Source organism: Diceros bicornis, chromosome 33 (genome assembly GCF_020826845.1).
Source record: "Diceros bicornis minor isolate mBicDic1 chromosome 33, mDicBic1.mat.cur, whole genome shotgun sequence".
NCBI lineage: Eukaryota > Metazoa > Chordata > Mammalia > Perissodactyla > Rhinocerotidae > Diceros > Diceros bicornis.
The window spans coordinates 32442667-32467167 of record NC_080772.1 but is presented as its reverse complement, the minus strand read 5'-3'; the positions used below and the strand labels follow the sequence as shown (position 1 = coordinate 32467167).

At 36.0% G+C, this 24501-nt stretch overlaps 2 long non-coding RNA genes across 3 annotated transcripts in view; one reads left to right on the top strand and one right to left on the bottom strand.

The window, feature by feature from the left end:
• Positions 1 to 24501, bottom strand: part of LOC131396592 (uncharacterized) — a 90564-nt gene that overhangs the window by 42962 nt on the left and 23101 nt on the right. For both annotated transcript variants that reach the window (XR_009216590.1, XR_009216591.1), the window contains exons 2-3: positions 21538 to 21596; positions 409 to 553 (exon numbers count right to left, since the gene is read on the bottom strand). This is a non-coding gene — a long non-coding RNA (uncharacterized LOC131396592). The remainder of the gene's footprint in view (positions 1 to 408; positions 554 to 21537; positions 21597 to 24501) is intronic.
• The window catches only part of LOC131396591 (uncharacterized), a 36272-nt gene continuing 23021 nt past the window's right edge, over positions 11251 to 24501 (top strand). The window contains exons 1-2 of the long non-coding RNA XR_009216589.1: positions 11251 to 11389; positions 13686 to 13831. This is a non-coding gene — a long non-coding RNA (uncharacterized LOC131396591). The remainder of the gene's footprint in view (positions 11390 to 13685; positions 13832 to 24501) is intronic.

The following is a 24501-nucleotide window of genomic DNA, read 5'->3' as shown; positions in this document are numbered from 1 at the left end:
CCAACTTTGCAGCCTTGGCTTTCAAGATGTCCCTCAGCAATATCTTTTACCTCATGTGCATATTAAACCACAACAAAGTTTGTGACCAGACTGCAGGGGTGGCCGAAACCACAGGTTTATAGGGCCTATGCCTGTGTCCTGCCCTATGGTTTTTCCTTTCTATGACAAATGACACAAAAGACAGAGACAAGGAAAAATGGTGACCATCTCTGGGAGGAGAAGGATCAATAAAAACCAAAGAGTACTCTACCAAATTTCCCAGTCACTAAGTCCAAAAAATCATCTTCACAAATATTTTCTCCTGCTAATCCAAATTTAGAAAAGGAAAAAACCCACCACTCTCGCTTTCATTGGACCCTGCAGGCAGAGATCTGGGAGACTGACATGGTAAGAACTTTTACCTCTTACCAGTTCTTGTCAGAGGTCCAGCATCTCTCAGCTGCAGCAGTTCCAGAGCAAGCTGTGTCCAGCCAGTTAAGTTGTCTCCCATCCTCATCGCAACTGTAGGGGAGGAAAAAATTTTCCTCTACACTTCTAGGTTCTTCTGGCTAGTCTAAGAATTAAATTGACATGAGACAGAACAACAGGAGAAAATAAAACAAGTTTAGTAACATGTATACTTGGGAGAAACTCAGGAAAACTGAGTAGCTCACCAAAATGGCCAAAGCCACCACCTTAAATACCCTCTTTAGTTAAAGACAAAAGAGGATGCTGGGGGTAGTGATTTGGGACTTCAAAGGGGAGTAAGGCAATTCACATGGAGATAGAAAAGCAAATGATTGGTAAACAGATGTTTGCCCTGCCTTGTAAAGACAATGGGACATGGAGAGGACTTTGATCAAATGGGCCTTGCTAGCTTCCTCCCTGTTGACTATACCTAGTTCATATTGTACTATAGATATCTGTGGTGATAGCTCCTACATGGAACAGGCCTTCTATCTGAAATTCTTTTAAGTAGTTAAGGGGAAGGCCAAAGTTTCTTCCTGAGTCTTTTGTTCTTAAAAATAAGCTAAAGAGACACATTTTGGGGTAGCAAATTCTGCTCTCCTACAGTATTCTTATCCCATCCTCAAACTTACCATTGAAGGGAGGAAGAAAGGAAGGAATGGAAGGTAAGAGAGAGGAGGGAGTAGAAATGAAGGAAGGAAGGAAAGAAGGGAGGGAAAGACAGAAAGAAAGACAAGAAAGAAAGACAGAAAGAGAAAGAAAGAAGAAAAAGGCAGGAAGGTAGGAAGGCAGAAAGAAAGAAAGAGAAAGAAAGAAAGGGAGGGAGGGAGGGAAGAAAAGAAAAAAGAAAGAAAGAAAAGAAAGAAAGAAGGAAGGAAGGAAAGAAAGAGAGAGAGAGAGAAAGAAAGAAAAGAAAGAAAGAAAAAAGAGTAAACTAACTAATGCTGAAAATACTAAAGATTTGTTCAAGAACAAAGAGCTAGAGAGTTGCTGAGTCAATTCTAGAATCTCCATTTCATTCCCAGTTCAGAAATTTTTTTCCACAGCTCCACTAGGATTCACTCTGTTTCAGTGACTTGGATTTAAACCCACTCATTTCTAGATGCATTCTCTGGAGAAGTTTAGTAGGCACCATGTCCCCATATGTTCTCTTACTATCTTTTTTTTTTTTTTTGTAACCAAATAAGGCATCTGCATCTCTGTGATGTTTGATTTCCAAGTAGAAATTAAATGTTCAATACTACATGATCTGGTCATTCTTTTGCTTACTCTCAGATCCATTTTCTGTCCTTCTGTTTCTCTGTTCTGCGTATTGGGGGAATTAACCCCATAAACAACACAGACACCCTTCCCAACTGATTTCTACCTAGAGTTGACCAACGGAAGGCAAATGCAGGAGAATGGAGAGTGAGAGGAAGGGAGAAACAACCTTGTTTCCACTGGTGCCCTCCTTCCCACAGCCTAGAGTGGCATCTATAACTGCATCTCCCTATGGCTCCAGCCCACTCAGAACAGCTCATTCCTTCACAGACCCAGCTCCCACGGGACAGCCCTCACCACAGCTCTGGCTTTCACCTAGATCCCCAGGTTTGGGAGCTCTGGTAACAACATCTCCTCCTGCTGTCCCCTAGGCATCATTGGTAATGATTTCTTCCTGTTGCTAATATTAACTGACTTGCCATCTCTTGTTTGGCTTCTCAGATAGTCATCATCTGTGTGACTATTTTCTTGTACCAAACTCTCTGAAATGCCTAGAGAGTTTGCTGCTTCTTGACTGGACCCTCATGCATCTCAGTTGCAGAGCTAAAGTCTTCTCCCTTTAAAAGATACTTCTTTCTTAGCCACTGATGTCCTCTCATTCTTTCATACTCTTTCCTAGCCCATCAGTCCCCAAAGCCAAGAACTCACATAAGGGGAGGTTTGTGGACAAAGAAGGAAGATGGATACTTGATTTGAGCTGCATGGTGCTCCTCTATTTCTTTTATGGGCTACTTTATAAATGACTACAGCCCAAGAAGAGTTCAATGTAATCAGAATAATCGATGAAAGTTAATATTTAGTCTACTAATGTCTCCTATGCTCCCCTCCACACACACATACACATTCCCATATCCATTTAGAATAATCACTATTTCACAAAGTTGGAAAAAACTCTGAATTTGCATTGATATCTTATTTTATTTGAAACTAGCACCATATACCTGGTGTTTGACAAACTACAAGCCAGAAAATCGTATACATATGACAACTTTAAGATGATATACGTAAACTAAGACTATACAGTAAGATTGATTACGCACTATTTGTCTTACAAAATGATTCATCATGTTACTCCTTCAAGTATCAAACATCTCTAGCATATTTAAAATGTGATTTGATTACCAAAACTTATATTATACTAGCAAACGTTTCTTATCATGAGGAAAAAAAAATCAACATATGAAATATCACTATATTTCAATTTATTAGGGCACAGTTTCCTTGAGTTCAGAGTGCCGAAGTCTACAATGGAGACTGTCCTGCTGAAAATATTACTCAAGTTAACATAGACTAAATAGTTGAGTATTTGGATTTTGTTCTACTTTGGAGCATTTGCTTTATAGGGTTTCCTTTAAAATAATGGAGATTCACACCATGGAAGTTTAAAGGAGGAGGTGCTTTAGAATATTTGGGGTGCCATGAAATCTGGAGAGCAAAGATAGGACCTAAAGATCAGATTCAGGGAACCCCATTAGAAAAGTGTTTTCCTTTGCACCAAGGAGGCAGTCATAGGAAGCTACAGCTGAAAATATTTGCCTTCTCATTATAATAAGCTTCCAGAAACCCTCCACTCCTGCATGTCCGAGTGGCACAGCTTGGGGTTACTCGTTCTGAACCCCTACAGCATCAGTATTTGAGATGCATTCAAAAGTGAAAGAGCTATGGCTTGGAGAATAATTTATTCTAATTCCATTGGTTCACCAGAGAAAGATGCGCTTACTGAATGATGACTCAGCAAGTCTATGGAGACACGTAGAAATCTATGTTCTTTTTGTTTGTTTGTTTGTCACTTTATAAGTTACACAGTTTTTAAAGGTTTGAATTCACAAACGCACATATACAGACATACACGAATATTCTATAAGTCAGTTCAACTTTCTGATGAAATTTACCTAGGTCAAAATTGGGTTTACAAAATACAAGATATAATTTTATTTTTTATTGCTTTTACTCCCCTGTCAATATTTAAGTGCTAAAAACTCTGATTTTGGTTATTTCTGCATCATTTTCCACTTACTTTTCAAAGGTTAATAACTTTGTTAATTATCTTCAAATAGAAAGATGCAACACTAGAAATAGTAACATTAGAGAGCAGGTTGCAACTTGGAGATATTCATGATAATAAGAGAGATCTAATCATTCTCTAGTTTTAACCCTACAGCTCTATCAATGAACTTAACAGCAAAAGAGATGATAGTCCTAACCCAACCACAATTTGTAAGTTGATAGTAAATTTAAACCCAGCAAGATTTCTTCACAAGCTTATTTATAGCATTGATTTTATTGACTTCAGGGGAAGTCAAATGAGCCCAAATCTTGTGTCTTTTACGTGAAAGCCCTGCACCATAGCTACAGAGGGCCAACTTACAATAATATTTACAATCCAACACAAGGAAATTTTAAAATCAAATCACCAGAGTGCTTTTGCCAAGAGCTAAGGGGAGGAGGTGCCACCAGGGAACCAGGCAAAGAAAGGGTGACTGAAGGTCTGGTCAATAACTAACATGGTCTGTCAAATGTTTTTCAGACAAGAAGAACCTATGTGTTCTGTTTTGCAGAGGTTGCTGCCTCCATTTTGCAGATGTTGCTATCTTGAGGAGAAACTTACATGTTTGCACCAAGACCCCTGCAAAACGTTCCAGGCCCAAGTGTCCTAAAGTTACCTTAAATTTATTAGCATCTTAAATTCACCTCCTCTAGGAGGGTCCAAACAGCCATTTTGAGATCATGCAATGTATGCAATAGCACGTTTACCTGCTACACCTGTGCCCTAAATGAATACAGTTGTTACACAGTTGTTACAAATAAACCTTGTGTCTTCTGCTCTGTTGTGTATAAAGTCTCCATCAGCCCTAAGCTCAGAGAGACACTGCATTGGGAGCTATCACGGGTGTTCTCCTTGCTTGAGCAAGCAATAAACCTTTTCTTCACCTACCTCTGCTTTGGCTGAGATTTTCGGCTCCATGCTCACCAAGAGACAAACCCACTGAGTTCAGTTACAGAGGAGTTTGGAGTACTACAATGAAAATTACAATCAAGTAAATAAAGTAAAGTTGCTTAAAGTTTCCTTCAAAGTCAACTTCAAAATTATCTTGGAAAGTAGAATTCACGTAGTAGGAGGAAACCGGGTAAAGATCTCAGATGAGGAATAGCCAATCTGATGACTTATCAGATGTCCCAGGCATGTTAATATTCTTACTATATATATTAAAACCATTTGTTAGGCTAGAATACACAATGATGAAACAATTATGTAGATCATGGTACACTATTTCTAGTGATGATGTCTATAAAAACATGTAGAATTTTAAGGTAATCAACGGTAAAATAAGTGTTAAACAGCTTTTCAACAATCCATCTGATGGTTTTTACAAGAAGGAACATTATTGACTGGGAAAAAATAATAGGCAAATTTGAATGGAGTCAAATTTATGACAGTCACAACCACAGGAAAGTTAGCTTGGATCAAATTCATGAGACACCCAGCAGCTACAATGTCATATACCAAGAACTATGAACAATTTAACTCAAATAATTTGCTTCTAGATCATCTCAGTGTGCTCAATAAGGTGGTAGAGATGGTAAATATGAGAGCAAAGAACTGATTTAAATACTCTATGAATGTTCATCTATATACAAAACATGAGAGGTGAATACTCAGGATTGTTCTACTACACAGATTTTTCCTAGGATTCACAAAGGCAGTGTTCAGAGGCTTCTAATTTATTGCTAAAGTGTACTATTTTTTCTGTTGGAGGAAACAAAAATGTAATGACAAAGTTATTAACTCATTTATATCCTTAATAATAGAGTAATTCTTAAAGCCAGTGTAGCAATCAAATATTCTCCCAAGACTGAATGCTTAAACACTGCCATGCAAAACTATGAATATTTTTACTGCAAAACACATGATTACTAGAGCAAAAATGAAGTTGAAGAATTTGACAAAGAGAGTTGATTGCAGGCACTATAAGTTGTTTGAGCCAGTATTAATGCTAAAATTAAGAATCTTATTTTCATTAAAAAATCCCTTTGACATTATTTTTCCTAGAACAAAAAAAAAAAGCTAGAGCTCAAATAATTTTTCAGTTCACCAAATAAAAAGTTGTTCTGATGTCTCAATCAGGTGATAAGTGTATAGAAATTTCCACTAAGAATAGTTTTAAAACTGCACCACACCACCTTTTTAGGAGCATTCTGGGTATGTCCTCTTCAGTGACTTAAGGGTGAACCTGTTGTTATTTGTATCTGTAGTTTTATGGAAGTCTAGATTAATGTAAAAAAAATTGCATCAATTGTGAATTTAAAATGTGGCTTCGTCTCTTTATAATTCAGCCTAACAATCATAATGTGATAGATCAGCATAGAATTGGATCTACAATGAAGTATCAAAACTAGGTAAAGGATGATTATTTATCCTAATGGAGAATAGTAAAATATTGCTTTATATTGAAACATATATGAATATATTTTAGAGTAGAACTAGACTAATGATGCTTAATACGAAAGAAAGCACTTCAAATAAGTATGTCTTTGTGTTGAGCTATTTCAGGCTATGCCCTCAGATGCTGCCTTCCACCCTTACATTTCTTTGACCGTGAGGAGATATTTTTGTCAAAGCTTGTGAAACATTAGTGCAGTAGATACAAATTTGGATTAATTAATATCGTACATTATTGACTAGTTCTGTGACTTTGGAAATATGATTTAACTTCTCAGATTCTCAATTTATTCATCTTCAAAAATAGATAATAACATTTAATTCATAGAAGTACTTTAACAACTAAATGTAACAGTAATATAAAAATCAAGATGACTTGTTCTGTGTGTTTATCAACATTCAACTGTGGGAGACAAGCATGGAGGGAAATCATGCCTGCAGAATATGGTGAGTGCTATATCAGAATGGCTTCTAAACTCTCTGAGAGCACCCAGGAGAAACGGCTGAATTTGACCGAGGATAAAGGAGAAGTTACACAGAAGATGCTACACACAACAAAGGATATGACCAGAGAAGTTGAGTAAGAGCATAAGTAACCAAATAAAGGGAGTCACACGATATAAATGGTGAGAGGATTTTCAGGAGGTGTTGGGGACAAAATGGCAGATGAGAATTACAGGTGAAGGTTGGGGCTAAATTAAAGAGGTCCTAATAAGGATGTTGACTTTACAGCATATAAAGTAGAGAGTCAGCGGAGAAAACAGTGTATTGCTTTTGTTTTTTTAGTGATATATAATTGACATATAACATTGTGTCCATTTAAGGTGTACAATGTGTTAATTTGATATATTTATGGATCACAACATAATTACCACCATCGTGTTAGCTAACGTCTGACACCTAACACCTAATCCTGTCACATAATTATCATTTCTTTTTTGTAGTGAGAACAATTATGATCTAGTCACTTAGCAACTTTGAATTTTATAATGCAGATTGTTGACTATAATGACTATGCTGTGCATCCTATTTCCAGGATTTATTTATCTACTACTTGGAAGTTTGTACCCTTAAACAACATTTATTGGGAAGAATATATTGCTTTTAGAAAGATACTCCTAGCAGCAGTCTGGAGCATGGTGTGACAAGAAGACACAGATGAAGGAAACTGCCACAGTAGTTCAATAGCCAAGAGAAGAAACGATGAGAAAATTATAACAGCACAATTTACATAATACTAGAGTCAAAAAGACACTTTTCTAAAATTTAGGAACATACAAAACATGAGAAAAAAAGAAAAATGTATGAAAAAATGCACTAAATGCAAGCAAAGATATATTCAGAGGCAAATTTATAATAAGTATATTGTCTAACTTTTTAAAAATAAGCTAATCATTGACCTGGAGAAATTACAAAAATAATTAAGTTTTAAAAAATAAGAGTAAAAGTAAATTTGAAACAAAAGGAAAACAATAAATGAATCAAAGGGCTTATATTTTCTGTAAAAAAATATTGTTAATAAATCTCTAGAAAATCTGCTCAGGAATAAAAGATTGAGGTAAATAAATTAAACATGGAAAAAGGGATCTGCTAATAAATAAAAGGGCTGTTATTTTAAATTACCAATGAATTAAATGCAAAATTATATGTTAAGATATTTGAAAAGAAATTTGTGAAATAGATAATTTTCTGCAAAAAAAATATTAAATTACAAAATTTACTCAAAGCAAAACAGCAACCTAAATAGAATAATATTCAGGTAAGAAAAGAAAAAATCTATCAAAATATAAATTTTTGAAAAAGCTTGGAAACAATTTTACTGAGATACCCCTTATGTATTAAAGTAATATTTAGTTTCAATTATTACTAAAAGTATAGCAAATTTTCAGTGGATAGATATCTAAAGATCAACAACTGGCAAACAAATAACAAGCATATTGAAAAGTGCAATGGAGAAGAAAGATTTCATTTATAATAGCTACCAAAAACAATATAAAATATCTGAGAATAATGCTAACAATAAATATGTGGCCCCATAGGAAGGAAGCTCCCAAACTTTCCTGAGAATAATCAAAGACCTAAATAAATCTTTCTAGAAGCATCTGATCTAGTACGACTAAAGATAACAGAGAATGAGTTAATTTTGCCAAATCTAAACAAGTAAAAATATTATTAGATTATTTGAAATGCATAGATTATTGAAAATGGAAAATAATTAGAAATAATAACGGTTAATACTTATGTAGTGTTTACTATGCGCCACAGCACTTTTACATAGATAACCCATATAATCTTCATATCTATCCCTAAAACGCATAATATGCTTTTCTGCACTTTATGCAGGAGGGAAAAAAGAGCTCAGAAAAGGAAATTGCCTGAGATCACATAGCTCGTAGATTTTGGAACCAAGAATTGAATCCAGACAGCATGACTCCAAAATTCAAGCTCTAACCTGCTATGGTATTCAGGCTTTCAATCCCAAATGTCCAAAAATTGGAAACTGGTCAAATAAATTAGGATAGACATATATGTCTTTTAAAAATGGGAAATGCTTAGATACAATGTTAAGTGAAAAAAAGGAAGAAATAGAACATTATAATAATATAATCCCAGTTATATTATTTTTGCCTGTGTGTGTAGGCCTGTATGTAGAAAGAATGCATTAAACGAAAAAAACTGGACGAAAATATACCAAATATGTTAACTGTGATTTGAGGTAAAATTATGTATTATTTTGATTTTTAATACATTCCAATTTTTCTGTAAGCAGCAAGTGCTACATGTATAAGAAAATAAACAATAAAACTGAATTTTAAAAATAGGCATAAATAGTGACCATAGATTTAAAAAGATAAAAATTTGAATTAAATAATATTTTACTTAACTGAGACATTCAGACATAGAAAGTTTCCCTCCTTTAACCTTTCCAAATTATATGAAATCAACTAAGAGCCAATGATGAAGCAAAGCTAAAATACCCCTCCTGCCTGATCCAACTCCCAACCATACCCCTCCCTCCTGCCCCCAAACATATATGATACTACAGGCTAACAGGAATTAAAGTTTGATATATAAAACAAGAAAATTGCAGAAAGTCACACATTTCAAATAGTATAAAAAGTTTGAGGCTTTTATTATTCAATTAGTATATAAGGATCAGCAAATTATGCTCCAATCTGTCCGATTAGACATTGTGTAATCCTAGACTCCATTGCAGGCTTTTTCTAGTACATTTCTCTAATGCAAGACATGAAAGAAAATAAAGCAAGCCAAAATCTTTTAGATTATTTTATACCTAAATGAAAATAACAAATAAGCTAAAATATTTTACCTTTTTATTCGAATACTAGAATCTCTTATTTTTTTTTTGTTAAAAGTGCAATTTTACTGAAATTCTTATCAAATGAACCCTCCAGGATGATGATTGATTTCAGCTCCCTTTCAGTATCCTTCCTGCCTCAGAAAACAACACCCCTCAAAAAAACATGGATGTTTAACCAAATAATGATCTGTTTGAGTATCTCTCTCAAAGTCCACATCTCCTAACTCAACAGGTCTCAAGTTGCACCTGGAAACACAAATTGTATTGCAGTAATGAAAATGTCAGCACAGGCCTCTATCTGCAGCCACAGCCACTTTCAGCTTTCAATTTTTATTTAAAAGGCTTAATTGGAAGTTTTTATTACTCCCAATTAGGCTTTTTAATTAAAAAGAAAAGTTGAAAGAGGCTGCAGGCAAATACTGCTGAAACCCATATCAGCATAAAATCAAAGGAAATAAAAACAAAATTACGCCATTGTAAAACAGCAGTTAGAGGCACAGTTTTCAATAATGTTTACCTCTGGTCATATTTAATGTTGACATGTGATGAAGCATGTTGACAGTGATGGAGTGGACGTGACTGATTGGAAAAACCAGACTGTGTCTAATGTAACAATAAAATTCATCAAAATGATACTTAAAATACCACATTAGCATTCAAGGCAAAAATCTACCAAAATGCACAGTTGGCAATTCAAGTAGTTAGCAACTCTAATTCACCAACACTGCACTAACTCTACACACTAATGTAGACTCTTAAAATCTCTTTAACAAGCAGAATACTATGTATAAACAATGTGGGTAAGTGTTTATTGTTGTAAGATGATTAGCTTTTTAATTTCCTAAAGAATTTTTTTTCTTCTGTATAAGGACTTAGCTTGTCATTATTGTCGAGTTTGGCACTAGTGATGGTTTTTTAACTCAAAAACGAAATTAGAACTTGCATTTGCTTATATTTTTGGCATCTTTTGAATTTTATCTAATATCTTCAGAGCAAAATAGAGCTTCTTATATAAAGGTGAGTTCATCATCTGAGGTAATAGGAATATGTAGAAACATTAGATCTGTAGCAGACACAATTTCATACCTAATAAACTTGGCTATTTATCCCGAATTTTATAATAAGAGTCAGAAGAAGATATTTAAAACAGCTCTCATATAAGCTGTGATACTGAAGAAGTTATTTCTCCATATGGTAGCTTTCCAACTCACAGATTAGATTAATACTTGCCCCCAAAGCACACAACCAAATTTTGGGAAAAAATATGCAAATGTCTATGCAGAGAAGGTAAATTTTAGTATGATATCAAGGCTGACAGAAATCTTCGTTGTTTATGTCCAGTCATTTAAGGAGTTCATATTTTGTCAGTTGAAATCTTGACTAAAAGATAATGCAGGTGGGGGCCACCCCGTGGCTTAGCGGTTAAGTCCCACGCTCTGCTACTGACGGCCTGGGTTCGGATCCTGGGCGCGCACCGATGCACCGCTTGTCCAGCCATGCTGAGGCGGCATCCCACACACGGCAACTAGCAGGATGTGCAACTATAACATACAACTATCTACTGGGGCTTTGGGGAGAAAAAGGGAAAGAAAAAAAAAAAAGAAGGAGGATCAGCAATACATGTTAGCTCAGGGCTGGTCTTCCTCAGCAAATAGAGGAGGATTGGCATGGATGTTAGCTCAGGGCTGATCTTCCTCACACACACACACAAAAAAAGATAATGCAGGTGTAATGCAGCCCCTCTGCATTTTTCTAGAGAAAATGATCGTGCATGATCTCTTTCAGGAGGAGACATTCGCTAAACTTGAGCAGACCAGGAAGGAGGAGTGGGTATCTGTTGTGTCATGGATTACAGTCTTCTTCATCTCCCGGCTTCAACTCATGTCCTCTACAATCCATTCTCTGCATATCAAATTTTCGTAAGGCATAAGTCAATTCAAATCATTCGTTGCTTTGCAAACTCTTTTACGGCTTCTTCTAGTGGCTACAATAAAATCCACACTCCTACGCGTGGCCTGCAAAGCTCCGCCTGACTGGCTCATGACTTCAACCTCATCTTGCGTCTTCTTTCTAGCTCACTCTCCTCCAGTTACTAGGGCCTTTTTCCAGTTCTGTGAGCACACTAACCAGCTGTCTCCTTCCTTGGGATATTAGCACAGGCCCCATTCTATGCCTAACACTCTTTCCAGTTTCCTAAGTGCTAGCTTTTTCTGTGCTTCTCAATTTAAACATAGTCTCCACATAAACATTACCTCTTCAGAGAAGACTTCCCGAACCATTTAAAGGAAGGTCATCACAGTTACCATCTTATTCTTTCGTAATTCATACATTTATATGCCCCATAACTTATCACAATTGTAATGATGATATTTAGTGGTCCATTTCCTTGTTTTCATATTTTTTTAATGTCTTCAACAAAAGAATATTTCAAAAAGGCAAGAACCATGACTGTTTTATATGTCAATATATCATACCACCTACCCAGCACCAAGCCCCATGCCTGGCATACAGCAGGCACTCATTAAATGTTTTTATCCCCCTTGTAACAATGTCTTTTATTTATTTATTTATTTATTTGATTGTTTATTCAACAAATCTTTTTTCCAGCTTTATTGAAATATAATTGACATATAACGTTGTATTCATTTAAGGTGTTCCATGTGATGATTTGATACACGTATAATTTGCAAAATGATTACCACAATAGGGTTAGTTAACGTCTCTATGACCTCACGTAATTATCATTTTATTTTAGGGGTAAGAACATTTAAGATCTACTCTCATAGAAACTTTCAAGTATATAATATAAAATTGTTAATTATAGTCACTATGCTGTACATCATATCCCCAGAACCAGTCATCTTATAACTGGAAGTTTGTACACTTGGACCAACATCTTCCCATTTTCCCCATCCCCCAGCCCCTGGCAGCCACCGTTCTACTCTCTGCTCTGAGTTTGTTTTTTTTATATTTCACATACAGGTGAGATCATGCAGAATTTGTCTTCCTTCGTCTGATATTTCACTTACCATAAAGCCCTCAAGTTCCATCCATGTTTTCACAAATGGCAGAAATCTATCTTTCTCATGGCTGAATAATATCGCATTACATATAAATATATCTATATTTATATATATTATATTATATATTATTTATATATTACATATAAAAATATCTCATTACATATTATATATATATGCCACATCTTCTTTACCCATTCATTGGTAGATGGACACTTAGGATGGTATCATGTCTTGGCTATTGGGAATAATACTGCAAGGAACATAAGAATACAGATATCTCTTCAAGATCCTGATTTCATTAGCTTTGGCCATAAATCAAGAGAAGCGGAATTGTTGGAACATATAGTACTTCTATTTAGGAGTTTTGAGGAACCTACATACTGTTTTCCACAGTGGCTGTGCCAGCTGACATCCCCACCAAGAGTGCCAGAGGGTTCCCTTTTCTCCACATCCTCACTAACACTTATCTCTTTTTCATTATAGTCATTCTAACAGATGTGAGGTGATATCTCACTGTGGTTTGACATGCATTTCTCTGATGATTAGTGAAGTTGAGCATCTTTTTGTGTCCCTGTTAGTCATTTGTATGTCTTCTTTGGAAAAATGTCTATTCAAGTCCCCTGCTCACTTTTTAATCAGATTGTTGTTTTTTTGCTATTGAGTTTAGGAGTTTCTTACATATTTTGGATGTTAACCCCGTATTACATAGATGGTTTGTAAATATTTTCTCCCAATAAATAGGTTGTATTTTCATTTTGTTAATTATTTCATTTGCTGTGCAGAAGCTTTTTAGTTTAAGGTAGTCCCACTTACTAATTTCTGCTTTTGTTGTTTGTGCTTTTGTTGTCGTAACCAAAAATTGTTGCCAAGACCAACATAAAGGAGCTTTTTCCCTGTTTTATTCTAGGAGATTTAGGTTTCAGGTCTCATGTTTAAGTCTTTCTTTTGAGTTAATTTTTTTTGAGTGATGTAAGATAGGGGTCCAGTATCAGTCTTCTGCATGTGATTATCCAGTTTTCACAACACTGATTAATGAAGAGACTATTCTTTCCCTATCGAGTATTCTTGGCTCCCTTGTCAAATATGGTTGATCACATATGAGATAGTTTGTTTCTGGGCTCTCTGTTCTGTTCCGTTGGTCTATGTGTCTATTTTTATACCAGTTTCATACTGTTTTGTTTTTGTTTTGCAGAGGAAGACTCGCCCTGAGCTAACATCTGTTGCCAATCTTCCCCTTTTTGCTTGAGAAAGATTCACCCTGAGCTAACATCTGTACCAATCTTCCTCTATTTTGCATGGGGGATGCCTCCACAGCATGGCCACCAATGAGCTGTGCAGGTCTGCACCTGGGAACAGAATCCGGGCCACCAAAGCAGAGCACGCTAAACTTAACCACTAGCCATGGGGCCAGCCCCTGTTTCATACTGTTTTGATTACCATAGTTTTGGAATACAGTTTGAAATTAGGAAATGGGATGCCTCCAGCTTTGTTCTTCTTAGGATTGCTTTGGCTATTCAGGGTCTTTTGTGATTCCACATGAATTTTAGAATTGTTTGTTCTATTTCTGTGAAAACTACTATTAGAATTTTGATAGGGATTGCATTGAATCTGTATATTGCTTTGAGTAGTATGGACATTTTAACATATTAATTCTCCCGATCCATGAACATGGGGTAAATTCACATTTATTTGTGTCTTTTGCAATCTCTTTCATCAAAGTCTTACAGTTTTCAGTGGACAGATCTTTCACTTCCTTGGTTAAATTTATTGCTAAGTATTTTATTGTTTATGATGCAACTGTAAATCGGATTTTTTTAAATTTATTTTTCAGATAGTTCATTGTTAGTGTATAGAAATGCATTTTTTGTGTGTTGATTTTCTATCCTGCAACCTTACTGAATTTATTTATTAGTTCTAACAGCTATTTGGAGGAGTCTTTAGAGTTTTCTATATATCAGATCATGTCATCTGCCAGCAGAAACAATTTTACTTCTTCTTTTCTGACTTGGATGCCTTTTATTTCTTTATCTGCTGATTGCTCTGGCTAGGACTTCCAGTACTAGTTGAACAGCAGTGGTGAGAGTGGGCACTCGTCTTGTTTCTGATCTTAGAGGAAAAGCTTTTGGCCTTTCACTGTCGAGTATGATGTTAGCTATGGGTTTGTCATATATGGCCTTTATTATGTTGAGGTATGTTCCTTCTATTCCCAATTTGTTGACAGTTTTTATCATGAAAGATGTTGAATTCTTTCAAATGCTTTTTCTGCATCTATTGAGATGATCATATGATTTTTAGCTTTCATTCTATTAATGTGGTGTATCAAATTTATTGATTTGCATATGTCGAACCATCCTTGTATCTTAGGGATAAAGCCTACTTGATCATTGTGTATGATCCTTTTAATATGCTGTTGAATTCAGTTTGCTAGTATTTAGATAAAAAATTTTGCATTTATATTCATCAGGAATATAGTTTTCTTTTTTTGAAGTGTCCTTATCTGGCTTTGGTATCGGGGTAATGGTAGCCTCGTAAAATGAGTTTGAGAGGGTTCCCTCCCCGTCGATTTTTGGGAAGAGTTTGAGAAGGATTGCATTAATTCTTCTGTAAATGTTTAGTAGAATTCACCAGTGAAACCATCTGGCTCAAGAATTTTCTTTGTTGGGAGGATTTTTGGTTACTGATTCAATCTCTTTACTCATTACTGGTCTGTTCAGATTTTCTATTTCTTTATGATTCAGTCCAGGTAGGTTGCATGTTTGGGGAATTTGTCCATTTCTCCTAGATTATCCAATTTCTTAGCATATAATTGTTCAAAGTAGTCTCTTATGATCCTTTGTATTTCTGCAGTATCATATTTTATATCTCTTTGTTCGTTTCTAGTTTTATTTAGTGAGTCTTCTCTTTTTTTAATGAGTCTAGCTACAGGTTTATCAATTTTGTTCATCTTTTTAAAAAACTAGTTCTTAGTTTTGTTGATCTTTTCTATTGTTTTTCTGCTCTCTATTTCATTTATTACTGCCCTAATCTTTGTTATTTCCTTCCTTCTGCTAACTGTTGGCTTAGTTTGTTGTTGTTTTTCTAGTTCCTTGAGGTGTGATGTTAGGTTGTTTATTTGAGATATTTATTTTTTCTTAACATAGTCATTCATCACTATGAATTTCCATCTTAGAATTGCTTTTGCTGCATCCCATAAGTTTTGATATATTGTTATTCCATTTTTGTCTGTTTCAATATTTTTTTTTATTTCATCTTTGACCCATTGGTTGTTCAGGAGTGTATTGTTTAACCTCCACATATTTGTGACTTTTACAGTTTTCCTACTGATATTGATTTCTAGTTTCAAACCTTTGTGGTCAGGAAAAATACTTGGTATGATTTTGATCTTTTTAAATGATAAGACTTGTTTTGTGATCTAACGTGTAACCTACCCTGGAATGTTCCATGTGTGCTTTAGAATAATGTGTATTCTGCTGCTGTGGGAAGGAATGTCCTGTATATGTCTGTTAAGTCCATTTGATCTAAAGGATAGTTCAAGTCCAACACTTCCTCGTCAATTTTCTCTCTGGATAATCTACCCATTGTTGAAAGCAGGGTATTGAAATGCCTTAGTATTACTGTCTTGTTGTCCATTTCTCCCTTTAGATCTGTTAATATTTGCTTAATATGTTTAGGTGCTCCAATGGTGGATGTATATATATATTCATAATTGGTATATCCTGTTGATAATTTGACTCATTTGTCATTATATAATGACCTTCTTTGTCTCTGATTACAATCATTGTCTTAAAGTCTATTTTGTTGGATATAAATATAGTTACCTCTGCTCTCTTTTGGTTTCCACTTGCATGGAATATCTTTCCATCTCTTCACTTTGAGCCTATGTGCGTCCTTAATTCTGAAGTTAGTCTCTTGTAGGCAGCATATAGTAGGATCTTGTTTTTTTATCCATTCAGCAACTCTATGCCTTTTTTTTCCCCCCCAAGGAAGATCAGCCCTGAGCTAACATCCATGGCAATCCTCCTCCTTTTTGCCGAGGAAGACTGCCTCTGAGCTAACATCTATTGCCAGTCCTCCTCCTTTTCTTCCCCAAAGCCCCAGTAGATAGTTGTATGTCATAGTTGCACATCCTTCTAGTTGCTGTATGTGGGACGCCGCCACCTCAGCATGGCCGGAGAAGTGGTGCGTGGGTGCCCGCCAGGGATCCGAACCTGGGCCGCCACTAGCAGAGTGCGTGCACTTAACCGCTAAGCCACGGAACCGGCCCCAACTCTATGCCTTTTGATTGGATAATTTAATCCCTTACATTTAGAGTAATTATTGATAGATAAGGACATACTAATGCCATCTTATTAATTGTTTTTTGGCTGTTTTGTATTTCCCTTGTTCCTTTCTTTCTCTCTTGCTGTATTGCTTTGTGAATTGATGATTTTCCATAGTGGTATACATTGATTCTCTTCATCTTTTGTGAATCCATTGTAGGTTTTGCTTTGTGGTTACCATGAGACTTACATAAAATACCTTATAGACCTAAAAGTCTATTTTATGCTGATAACAATTTAACTTTGATCACATACAAAAACTCTACTCCGTTACTCTTCCCTCTTTTTATGTTTTTGATGTCACAATTTTCCTCTTATATTAAGTCACAGATTTCCTCATTAGGTTCATAGGACCACTTTGTGAGATAAAGTATTCTTTGTTGGCAGTTTTTTTCTTTCAGTACTTTCAATATATCATCCTACTCTCTCCTGGCCTATAAGGTTTCTGCTGAGAAATCTACTGATAGTCTTGTGGGGATTCTCATGTAAGTGACAAGCTTCTTTTCTCCTGTTGCCTCTGAGATTTTCTCTGTCTTTTATTTTTGACAGTTTTATTATAATGTATCTTGGAGAAGATCTCTTAACGTTTAGTTTTTTTGAGGACCAATAAGCTTCATGAACTTGGATATCCAAATCTATCCCCAAATTTAGGATGTTCTCAGCCATTATTTCTTTAAAGAAGCTTTTTCCATGCCCTGCTCCCTCTCTTCTCCTTCTAAGAGTCCAATAATTTGCAGATTGCTTGTCTTGATGGTGCCCAGTGTTTCCACAGGCCTTCTTCACTCTTTTTCATCCTTTTTTCTTTGTTCTCCTGTGACCGGATAATTTCAAAGCTTCTGTCTTTTATTTTGCAGACTCTTTCTTATGCTTGATCCATTCTGTTATTAATGTTCTGTAATGTATTTTTCCTTCCGTTCATTATATTCTTCAGCTCCAGAATTTCTGTTTGGTTCTTCTTTATTCTTTTTATCTTTGTTAAACTTCTCATTTTGTTCCTGTATTGTTTTCCTAATTTTGTTGAATTGTCTTTCTGTGTTTTGTGTTTCTGGGATTTTAGGGGGTTCACAGAGCTTTCTTAACCCAGCTATTTTTATTTTTTTGTCAGATAAATTGCAGATACTCATGTCTTTGGGATTGGTTACTGGAAAATTATTGTGATCCTTTTGTGGTGTCATGTTTCCTTGATTTTTCATTGTTTCTTCAAGTATTGAGTTGCTCTCTTCACATTTGTAGTAGCAGTCACCTCCTCTAGTCTTTACTGACTGGCTTCGGAAGAGAAATGCATTCTGTCAGCCCTGCTAAGGATTCTGAGGCTTTCTCAGGCCTTCTATAAATACAAATAATCTTACTGTCTTAATTTTCTACTGTTGTTTTAACAAATTACTATAAATATAGTGGCTTAAAACAACACTAATTTATTATCTTACAGTTCTTGGAGTTATAAGTCTGACATGGGTCTCATTGTACTAAAATCAAGATATTTGCAATGCTCTGTTCCTTTCTGCTAAGGTCTGAACGTTTGTGTCCTCCCAAAATTCATATATGGAAATTCTAATGCCCAATGTGATGCAATCAATGAGGCAGAGCTTTTGGGAGGTGCTTAGATCATATGAGTGAAGCCCTTATAAATAGGACTAGTGCTGTTATAAAAGAAACCCCACAGAGCTCTCTAGACTCTTCTGCCATATGAGGATACAACAAGAAGTCTGGAACCTGGAACAGGCCCTTCACTTGACCATGCTGGCACCCTGATCTTGGACTTCCAGCCTTCAGAACAATAAGAAATACATTTCTGTCATTTATAAGCCACCCAGCCTGTGGTATTTTGTTATAGCAGCCTAGATGAACTAAGACACTGTCTGAAGTCTCTAGGGGAGAATGCGTTTCCTTGCATTTTCCAATTTCTATAGGGTGCCTGAATTCCTTGGCTTATGGCCCCCTTCTTCCATCTTCAAAGCCATAATTTCTCATCTCTCTGACCCCTCTTCTATCATCACATCTGCATCTTTGACTACAGCCAGGAAAAGTGCTCCCCCTTTTAAGGATTCATGTGATGAGGATGGACCCATCCAGATAAGCCAGGATGATCCCAAGGCCCTCAACCTTCATCACATCTGAAAAGCCTCATTTTCCTGGGAAAACAACATATTCATGAGTTCCAGGGATTAGGATGTGGGGAAGCCACATATTTGGGGGAGCCATCACTCTGTCTTCTACAATTATCTTTCTGAGTCTCAATTCTCTCACTAGTGTAACAAAAGAAATAATAGTTTCTACCTTACATAGTTAAAAGGATAAAATGTGATTATACACACGAAGCATCTGAGCCAGCGTCTGGCGTATAATTGTGAACCTAAAACTGTTAGCTACTCTTACAAATAACAACCTGCCCCTGCTGTGCCCAATCACTTCTAACAAAGCCCACTTTCTACTGCCACAAAATGGTTAGGGTCATTGGTTTTGAACCCTTCCCTATCACAGATTCTTTTCTATTTCTCAGAGGACAGATTTTTCTGTTTCTACAGGTTAATCTTAAATCTTTCATAAGCATTTGTCTCCCCTTCAAATAAGCAGGAGAGGTGGTACCAGGGGTTACCTGTACAAATGAAATTTTCGAAACTGCCACTCACTAATGGGTCCTAAACCCCAAACTTCTCTTCTGACCATTCATGGTTACTTTCCAATCTAAATAAACCTCACACTAAAATTCATCATAAACGTTCACGTGTCTCTTTCCCCCAGGCCCAGAGCTGGACATGGTGAGGCAGCTAGCCAATCACCTGCTGTTTTCAGAGGGCCTGGCGTCACAGTGTAACCAGATTGCCAAGGTTCACCTAGAGGATTACCTGCTAAATCACAAGTTTAAAGAAAACAATTTAGAGTTACCCAAGAGGAAACAACACACTTACTTATCTCCAGACTCTCCACACAGACTGTATTAAATTTTCCGTAACCAAATTTACTGCAGGACTGAGAACAAGGATGTGATATTTCTGCTGAAAGTTTTTGATATTTGAAACTGCCTTGTGTAAAGAAGATGAAAACGTAGGTGCAATTCCCTATCTCTTTGGCAAAACATTTTTTCCATTTGGGAAAACTGCTTGGTCATCTAATTATTCCTGAGTACAAAGTAAAAATAAGTTCAAAGCACAGGACCTAAATTAAACTAGATAATGCTTTCCAAGGTCAAGATTTTTTAAACACGGTATCTGATATCATCAGACTGTTCAACAGTTCTTTTAGCACCAATGTCTGTGACGTTTTGAAATCAATAAAACAAATACTCAAACTATTGGAGAGAAAAAGAAAGGAAAGATGGCATAAAATTCCTTTCTTAACAATTTCTAAACTAAATATATATTCGAATATCGCAATTGTTGAGCCAAGCTGGTAAGGAACACTTAGAGAACTATCTAGCATTTTTCCAACACTTGGTAGTCACTTCATTAGGTGTACAGCATAGGAATTTAGAAAACAAGTAGAATTCAGCCAAATAGATTTGTTGTAGTCAACACTCACAGATGCTAAAAACGAAAGCTTGTTTTGTTTGAAAAGGGCACCCCAATTCCCATCCCTGCCCATCAAGTGAAAGGGAAAATATATGAGGATGTCAACCGTGAAATGTCAGCATACTAAGTAGGGTATATAGCTCAAGTTTCTTGATATGAAAGGGAAAGATTTTGGTGAATACTATTTGAAAGTCCATCTGCCACAGAGCTCTCCTGTACTTTCCCGTATTTTATAAAACTGCTCGGGGAGATGTGCAGAGCGCGGAATCACTATCTCCACACATCGCCCATCACCACCCACAGCTGTTCCTGGGAGTACTGGAGAGAATTGGATGTACCAAAGAAAATGAATTTAGAAATAGAAGAGCTTCAGAATTTAAACAAGAAAAGGAAGAGAACTGAAGCAAATGATACGGTTACCTTACCCCATGAGACAAGCATGCGTGAATGAATGAATATTATAAGATTTTTTACTAAGCCTGAACATAACTACAAAATATAAAAAGAGTCTAGATCTTTTGTTGTCACTATCAAAGGGCGAAAAATGAGCCAGTCCAATGTGACAGTGCTAACGGCATATAATGAAAGCTTGAAATTGAAATGGTGATAAACTCCGTGTGCAAGTCCTGTAGATTAGATGAATATTTATTACAGTTACATTTCAGATTCTACTAAAGAGCACATACCATCTTAAAGAATAACTTTAAAAGCCCTCATCTTTTCATTTCAAAGGAAAAGAAAAAAGAGGTATAATCTACATAATGAATGGCAATAGTCACAATATCGTAACGTGTTTCTCAAACCAGAAAAACCCCTAATCACGTCCCAGATTTAACAAGATGACATCCAACTATAAACAGGATCATTTCACACACAACGATATCACAGCCAGCTCTGCGGAGACAGCGGAGCGACATTACACAGTTTAAAAGCGCATTTGAAAAGGGAAAGTGCAACCAAACTACCTGGAGTATATGAGTGAACATCATAAGATTAATAATCTGTGAAATTTAGCCAAAATCTTGCCGTCCATAGCAGGTATTTCAGTTTTTCTTAGGCTGTTAAGATGGCTGGAAACTTTTAAAGATAGGAGACTCATTTGAAATGGATTTTGCTTTAAAAAAGATGGTTTTGATGTATCGCTACACAGCGTCAAAAGTAAACGGGCACCCAAGTGCAACAACGGCTCTCAGGAAGACACATTTTCAATACTGACCTGGCCAAGGGTGAGACTGTGGAAAATATACTGAGGTTTGATTTGATGGTTGTCTCAAGCTAGAAAAAAAAGAAAAAAGAAATAAAATAAATCTTCTCTCACTGTATCAACAACAAGATGGTGGCATTTCTTTTTGAATCATCAATAGAGTGATTACTTGTCCTATAGCACATAGCTCATTAATCTCTCTTATTAGACCAATGATAATTTGGACTAAAATTTACAGTCCACAAAGTATATTGGTTTGAGACAGTACAAAAAATATACCTAGCCAATGAAACTTACAATTTTTCTTTGTTTTCCCTTAATCATCTGGATAATTTGTCTAAAACATTGCCCCCATCTACCGCATCTTTTTAAATAAATATGGCTAAATACATATGACTTATTTTGCAATTGTGCCTCCCCCACCATTTCATATGAATCTGCCATCCTATTTTTCAAAACAGAGAAATCAAAAACACCCTCCGTATTTTAAGACTATAAAATCATGGCAGAAAAATACCAGAAGGTAAAATTCTTTTTTTTAATTTCCTTCCTCTTAACCAGTTTAGGTGGGGAAAAAAAAAAAAAAAACTGTCTTGCTTAAGCTTTTAATTAGTTAATCTCCCAAACAGGTAAGTCAGTGCTGTTAAGTGCTGTTCTGGTTTCAAATAAGTACCTGAAAATGAATGCCTGGGGTTTGGTTAACTATTGCCTCATCAGCATTCATCACTACCGCTATAGCATGAAGTGAAAGGAAAATAATGTCAAATGAAGAGAGGAGATAAAACTATAAAAAAACAATGGACACAATTTTTTTTTAAATCTTGGCATTGACCTTCTCCTCCCCAGACGCTATTTCATTGCACACATTGTGATGGTCACGTAAGAGCCACATTCTTGAAGTATATTTATCTGGCACAAATTTTGTGTGTTTCTGCTTTTCACGCACAGACTCTCACACCTTAGCAGCCACCAGAACCACCTGGGGGAGCTTATTAAAAGTTAAGATTCCCAGGACTCAAAAGGTTCTGAGGAATGTACGTGTACATTTGGGGGCCCAGAAACTTCCAAACATTCCACATTGATTCTCATTTAGGGGGTCTATGGATGATACATGGAGAAACACTACCCTAGAGGCTGTGCACTCCATCCTCTTCTACATATCGAAAGAAAAAAAGACAAGATTCCCTGCATGTGCCTTGTACCTGGATAAGGCAGAAATTCAGCCACAATTTTATCTCACTTTCCACTGTATGAATGATGGTAATGCCACGGACCCTAAGCTGAACCTTCCAGTGACAGGTCTTCAGCCCCTCTCTAAGTAATTTATCCCATCTTTGAACAACTCTGACTGTTCTCTTCTTCTTACATTTGCATGAAGGTCTTTGTTCTAACCTTTGGAACCATATTCTATAACAGCTATTTTATTCCAATAAGCCCTCAAACTGCCAGTGTAGGCACAGTGTAGACGGTCCCACCCAGACGACTGGCATGGGCACAAAACCCAGTGAAAATGCTCTGGAGGTCATACAAGATGGCTCATTTTTATAGAAAGATGGAAGGATTTAAGCGATTTGAGATTTGGGTAAAGCTTCATGTGAATATAAAACGTATAGACCATGAGAATGGGGAATAGAAACACAAAGGAGAGTTTGTTTTCTAAAGATACAAGATACACATGAAAAAATAAATTCAAACAATATGAAAGTTAAGAGTGAAAAAGTAAGGTCTTTTTGCTCAAATCTGACCTTCTTGCCCCATACTCCTAAAAACAGGTATTTCAACAGTTTTTATTTTCAGTTATTTTACTGGTTACCTTCTTCATAATACGTTTATTTGTCTCTCTTTACTTATAAAGGCCTAAAAGTTCCCCTTGTTTCCTCACCATGAGAGATGAGGAGTTTGGGCACCTACCTTACTTCCTCTTTCTGTCTCCCCTTCACCTTATATTACTTATTTGAGTTAGCCCAGTGGTTGCCTCTATGGCTTTAAATTACATAGTTAAATTTCCAGCCCTGAATTAATCATCTTGGGCAGCATCTAAAGATGATATGAAAAATGAGGAAATTAGCACAGATCCTTCTTAAAGGTAAGACGTTAAAAATGTTTTCTTAATCACCAACTTCTGTGTTAGGTGGCCGACCTGAGGCAAAGCTATTGAATTCATTCTCTCTTCTATCCATAGGCAGTAGTGTTGCTGACATGTATACTGTGGAGAATTGTTACAAAGTTTCTAAAACCTTATATTTCACACAAACATGAGTTTGTAGAATATACACACACTAGACTGATTGTCCTCAAACATTTCATTCAAACAGACACTCTTATCTTCTTGTAACTTTCATATAACACATGATTTTAACTCACGCAACATGATTCTAATCTGTTCCCAAAGAGTTTATGCTTTATCTTAAGCTTCCTGGGTAACATACTCTATTTTCAGCCCCATAGAAAGCCCTCTTTATTTGACAGGGTCCTTGATTTTTAATCAAACTTCAACAACATCACCCAAGAGTAATAAAACATTTATTGCAAAAAATGTCACCAACTAATGTCCTAGAACAAAGCCAAGCTATCAGTTCTGAAAGAATGGTTGCTTCCAAACCACCTCACTGGGTTAGTCTTGGTTGTAGAATAAATGACAGAAATTTACTCAAAAGCTAACATATAATGAAAGAAATGACAGAACTATAAACAGGTACTTGATGAATCACAACAGTAAAAGATACGGCATTGTTGTAACATGTTCATAAACTACAATGGCAGACTTAATTATGCCCAATGGGAATGTGGTTGGTTTCATTGTTGTTATTTTGAGTAATGATATTGACAGTGAATCAAAAAGACAGAGAAACAACACTACAATTACAAACCAAAGAACAACTTTACAAGAATTCTATGTCGTATACAGCTAGGATGCAATTGTCATTTTTTCAATCACACTTGCACTACACAGAGAAATCACTTTCAGTATTGTCA